Raw genomic sequence first — 6650 nt, 5'->3', positions numbered from 1 at the left:
TGTTTTCAGAGGTCGTAGACATGTTGAAATTGGGTGGATTAATGTCAGGTGGGATTTTGTACGCCATTTTTGTATTTGTTGGTTAAAATGCGGTGTGTGTTTCTGTGATGGTTTAAAGCTATTGTGACTTTGCACTTTTTTCTTTATTAAGTATTAAACATTAAAAATGAATGTGTCTTCCTCTTTTATAAACATGTTTTATATTATTTTTAGAAATAACTTTTAAAAATACATATGAAATGAACAGGTTTTATCTAGGCCAGTTTCCCAAACTTGGGTTTCCAGCTGTTTTGGGACTACAATTCCCATCATTCCTGTCCACTGGTTCTGCTGGGAGTTGTAGTCGAAACACAGGTGGAGACCCAAGTTTGGGAAACCCTGATCTAGGCTCTGAGGCATCTTTATTTGGACCAGTGGACACAATTCTGCAAGCACTTAAAGGACACAGTTCAGCACAGGTATATAAAAAGCAGCATGCCTTCTTTAACTGTTGGATTGCGGCCAGAAATGCATTCAACATTATTAATTACCTTTTTCTTAAATCCTGCCTTCTGTCCAAGGGGCACAGGATGGCAGGTATGGTTTTTCATCCTCTCTCTTTATCTTGACAACAGTCCTGTGAAGTTGGCTAAGAAGAGAGGTGATGACTTTATCAAGGTTGCCCAGGGGGCTATGTGACAGAATTTGAACCTGTGTCTCACTGGTCAGACATACTTAACCGCTACACCATACTGGCTCTCATCGGGATACAAAAGCAAAAAAATTGTTCTGTATACCATTGTGATATTTTTCCTATCATTATTCATACCTGTTCATTTTTCATCTGGGTTGTATCCTGCCATATGCTGCACATGAAGAAAAGGAGAGCTGGCAGTTAGGAAAAAAAATGTTTTTAGGAGGGTTTGGAGTGCTTTCAATGTTATCACAGGTAACGACAAAAGAAGTACAAGTGGGTTGTGTGCCTCCTCTTTGCTGGCTTGTTTTATGTTTGAAAAGTGAAAAATCTGTTCTCTGACTCCATGTGACCTGCTTTGATTTGGCCTCCCCCAAACCTAGGCTGTGTACACATAACCATTTATTCTGGTTCCAGTGCTCTCCCACTGCTGTTGTTCGAAGCCCTGTACACTTGGTGTTAACCACAATCCAGATCTAGCCTATAGTTTCTTGAGAAACATGGCAGTTTGAGACATTTTCCCTGAAAACAGCTTCCATCCAATTTGAAAATGCCCTTTGCAGTAAAGTGGAGGTATATACATTTGAGATAGCCACTGCACATGCACACACGACAGCTTCATGAATAGAAGGGGGTTGGGGGGTGTTTTGCACATGCAGGGAAATCAAAAAGGTAATAATGCACATTGGTGAAGACACCTACCCCCTCTCCAGTGTGTGTAGCCATGTACAAATGCTACTTGAAATGCAATGTTGGGGAGAGGACCTTGCTGTGTCTTAAGTCAAATATGTGTACATAGTGCTAGAGCGCAGAAGAGAGAGAATGAATGGAAGAGAGTGAAAGGATGGAAGAAAGGGGTGAGATGTGCCTTTGAGTGAATAGATGTGTTTGTGTGAATGAGAGGGATGAATGCAGAGGAGAGAAGGGGCTGTTACCTATTGGTTGGCCCTGCCTGCCACCACTGGTATGTATAGTATGTAGTCCTTGACGTCAAGAAAGGTGGTCCCCTTTTGGAGCACATGCATCTTCTCAAAGGATGGGGAACATGTGGCCCACCAGATTTTGGCCATTTAACGGGCTGATGGGAGTCCAAAAACATCTGAGGAGCCACAGGTTCCCCCATCCCTGTGCCAAAAGGTTGGATGCTTAAGCTTACATTTCAAATGCAGAAGTACAAATATAGGCTGTCCCTTAAATAATTGTAGCTCTCAGGACCTCAGGAAGGGCTCTTTCCCATCCCTACTACCTGAGACCCTATAACTTGCCAGGGATTGAACCTGAGGCTTTTATACATGCAGAGTCATTTGCTATGGTCCTGCTCTTGTAAGTGGATTGTGGTTTAAACTGCCAGTACAAAGTCTAATGTAGCAGAAGAACAGATAACAGAAGGTCACAGTTCTGCTAGTCATCTTGTCTTCCTTTCCCTTTTAAGGAGTCCATGCAGTTTACTGAATAAACCATCTGATTATCTCTGACAGCTTATTGTTTTTAAATAGTGAGGTGAAGTGAACTGAGTCCCACTTGTTTGTGTTGCAGATTTCTGTGAGATGGGAAGGAAAGGACAATCTCTATGCTCATACTTCCAAAAACCTTTTTCAGTAACTGTCATGCTCAGCAAAATATAAAACTGCATTGTGAAGTATCCTCCTGCAGTGGTCAGTGATGTTCAAGACAGAGGTCACTACCAGAGAAGGACAAAAGTCCAAAAGCTTGTACTAGTGTGCTAATGTATGGAGTAGTGACCTTGGGATCTTTTTGACAATGACTCATCTGTATTTTCCAGGAGGCACTTTTGTGACATACGCTGTCTACCAAGCTTGCTAGGGGGCATGTAACTTAAAATAACAAGAGCAGCTGCAGAGAGGTCAGGATGAAAAATTATTGGATAACACACATCGTCCATAAACACCTCTCCTGTTAATTATTCAGTTAATGGGATTATATGCATGATGAAACAGAAGTATTTTATAATTCACAGACTCTGAAATACATCCTGTCTGGCCAGCATCTTAGAGAGCTCTGTAACTTGGTCTCTCACGTTCCTATTTGTAGGTGAGAGAACTTAATAGCACTGAAGTACTGAGTTGACACTGACTGCAACCTACATTGAAACTCGAAAGCCAGCTCAGTTGAGAAAAGGAGCGACCTCATATGAATTCTTGGGGTTCCATCCACACACTCTGTACCATAAGTTCTCAAACTGTGGTCTACAAATCCCCATTCATCTGATCCATGGAAAGCTTTTGGAACAGTTGAGAATATCCACTTGGCTCTTCTAAAACTGGGGGGCGGGGTGGGAATTGCACCAGACTTCACAGAACTTTCCATCACTTTAGAAAGTCAGGGCTATTATACTACAGTTTATGTATGTGCTGTGTACATTAGAACAAGGACAATGAATGTTGATTAAGTGGTACACCCAAGAACCCCAGCAATTTTCAAGTGGTCGATGATAGGAGGAGAGTTTGAGAGCTATTGCTCTAGTCCATACAAATGGAAGTGGAACCCCAATGGAGTAAATGGCATTGTGGGAATGGCTGTGATGTGACATACCTTTGCTATACCGGGGTGGCATTATTCAGATTAGGGGTAGGCAACTCTCAGGAGTCTGTGAAATCCTATGGGACAAAGTAAAAGAATAGCAATAGTTAAAGGAGGGACAAGAGGTAGGTTTACCCTTGTGGTGCTCTTCAAATTTTGCCTTTTACTTGTCTCATGTAACTGAACTGTTGCCATTCATCATATGGAGGGAAAGTGTAGTGCTGCCGTTGTGGGAAGTGGCATTGGGAACAAAATGTCCATCCATTGTTGGTGATTCAGCTTTCCGCTGAGGTGGACTACATGGGGTGGTGGAGTAATGCCCCTTCTCAGAAAATGCTTTAATCAGACATAGTAAACTTGGCAAATGGTGAGGCCTCAGCATCTTGGCAGGACCCCAGGCTGAAGGCTTCGGTGGTAGTGGTGGGCAAACATACAAATTTCCCACAATGATACAGCATGGCCAGTGCAGCATAACCCCAGGACATTGTAGAAAATTAAAATGGTGCATGCACACACACCCTGTAGGGACATTTAAATTTCCCACAGTGCACTGCAGCAATGATAATTCAGGCAATTTGGAGCATTGTGGGAAATTGAATCGGCCATCTGTCAAATGTTGGACAGGGGGGGCACAACCACAGGGCACTTTGCCAAAGGCCTCCTCAAATATGGAGATAGCCTTGACTGTGATGTATAGGTCCCTTGCTGCTACTACTGCACCTGCCTCATGCTGGTGTGTTGCTACTTTAATACTAAGGAAGCATACTGTAAAAATAAACACACACAAAAATCTCAGCATATCACCTTTCTACAAAGCAATGTAAGACAGGAAGAATGTGGCTTCCTCCAGAGATCCCTCCCAAGTGCATAGGAGTCAAACTTTTGAGAACTGAGATAGCCAACAGGCGTGTGGGTGACACTTGGGCCCTCCTCCACTCAGTCAAACCTATCTTCAGAAATGTTCCAGCAGCTTCATGTGTAATGAAGATAATATAGTGTGGCTGTTAAAAATAGGGCTGCTTGTAAATTCCTTCAAGAAATGTTTGACAGGGCTAACAAGGGATGCAGCAAAATAAATACATAAACCTCTTCTATTTCAGCCGCAGTCCTTTTTGAGCTGTTGAAAAACAGTTCTTATAGACCAGCTTTAAACTGGTGGTAAAATGTGTGGAAAAGATGGTATCACAAGAAGGGACCTGAAAAGCTACCACTATCATGTTTAAGGTTTTTGTTGAAGTTCTCCTACTTATGTTGCTGGGTGGCCCCACTTCCCAAGTCTGTAGAAATTCCAGAAGCAGTACTATCCCAGTGTGGCTTGCTCTGAATGTGGGCAAACTCACAGCATTTTTTGTATAATTTGCTTTACTTGCAAACATACAATGAAAATGTTTTTCACAAAGAGAAGAGGGCATTATTTATGTATGCTACTACGGCGGCGAGAATTCTGATAGCACAAAAGTGGAAGACTGGAGAAATTCCAACCAAAGAACAATGGCAAGAGAAATTGATGAACTATGCAGAACTGGAAAAATTGACGGACAGGCTTCGAGAAAAAGACAACAATGACTTTGAAAAAGAGTGAGAACCATTTATAACATACTTGCAGAAACAAAGGAAGACTATTGACTTGATGGCAGGATTTAAGTAAACACTCACACCTTTATTAACAAACAACCCGCTCCCTAGAAGTATATATACTGGTATATAAGTATATATTTTACGTTAGTATATAAGTACACTTGTATAAATAATAATTTGTGGGACTTGATGCCACAAGACTGGGGTGATGGCCCAAAGTTCTATCTATCAATGCCTGTATATATGTCATGGGAATCTATAAAGAACCTCCAGATTCAGAAGCAGTATGCCCTGCCCTTCCTGCCATTGGGGAGCAACAGGGGGCTGTTGCTTTCAAGGCCTGCTGGTGTATTTCCTGGAGGCACCTGGCTGGCCATTGTGGGAAGGATGCTGCTGGAATAACTTTGGTCTGATCCATCAGAGTTCTTTTTAGGACAAGTGGAGGCAAAGAAGCACCTCTACAAGTCAGCAAATTTGCTATGTCTTGAGCTCACCAACCTTAGGCCTGTGGGCACATTTGGATTTTAAGAAAGTACTGTGGGTGCCACTCCCTCTGGTCTCTTCCTTCCAGTTTTGTGGGCTGCGGCTTTTGTGGGCCACAGGGGGAAATATCAACTGCACTGTTGTGCCTACAGGTGTGACTTTGGTGACACCTGCTATATCAGTTATCCACAGACAGAGCGCCTGCACCCTCAAGTCCACAGCTTTCAATCAGTCCACAGCTTGCTGCTAAGAAAGAGGTGGGGTGGTGGTGGAGAGAAAATGCTCCCCCAAGTTCTGATGGGTGTCTCTTATTTGGAAACGTAAGATTTCTTACTATCCTTGGCTTCCACTAAGGAAGAATTAACCAATAATTCTGTACTGTTAATCAGCACTCCAATCAACAAAAGTTTGGGCCAGCATAATCCTAATGTTAGACCATAAAATGATAAAAAGACATGATAAACCAATTCCTTTCCCTCTCCCTCCTATTTCTTTTAAACAAATAGAAAGGAAACTGGAGGGGGGTATTTAGTTTGAAAAATCAGAATGACTTATCTGAAAGTTGATCAGAGTTCTCCTATTCCATGTCCATGGGAGTTCTTACCCTGAAAATACATATGCCACTAATAATCCCCATAGACTTCAGCATGTTGCAGAGATTTCAGGATGTGAGCCCAGGAGGGGAATATAAAAATAGTCATGTTAGCTGTAGAACAACAAACTTTGACAAGGAGTTCCAGGGACAGCTGTAATACTTAAAAAGGCTTCATGGGCAAGAGAGTTTACTCTGCTTTGGGCAAACTGCCTTGTGAGCGTCACTCTCTCTTTTGTCATGAGAAGGTTTAGAAAGGAACGCAGCAACTAATAGTTGTAAAGCTAAATATTCAGAAAACTTCAAGGGAATTACACCCCCCTGCCCTGCACCATTGTAGCTCAGGATATGTTCACATTACTACTTATTCTGCATGCAGTGCACTCCCACTGCTAATTTTTTAAGACACATTCACACCACATTAGCCATAATCCAGATCAATCCTGTAGTTTCTTGACAAATACCAGTGTTTGGTGCTGTGTCCCCCCCCCCCCAAAAAAAAACAAGCTTCAGTTGTGACATTTCTCCATGAAGCTTGCAGTAGAGTATGCATGGTTACCAGGAGGCCTCGCATCCAGGCTCTGGCCAAATCCAGATCTGCTCATCTTCAGTACTGCTACGGCATCACATGGCTAAAGATCATAGTATCTCAAGAAGGCACCTTTATGGAGGTTATCATAATATGTAACTTCATTTAAATTCAAAGAAGGCAGCAGACTAACCAAGTAAATAGCCTTTTGTTAGTTGTCAGCCCTGTTGTTTGGAATGACAGCATAAAAGATG

The sequence above is a fragment of the Zootoca vivipara genome, chromosome 14 (genome assembly GCF_963506605.1).
Source record: "Zootoca vivipara chromosome 14, rZooViv1.1, whole genome shotgun sequence".
Lineage (NCBI taxonomy): Eukaryota > Metazoa > Chordata > Lepidosauria > Squamata > Lacertidae > Zootoca > Zootoca vivipara.
The sequence above is the reverse complement of the archived record's forward strand: the minus strand, read 5'-3'. Positions refer to the sequence as shown.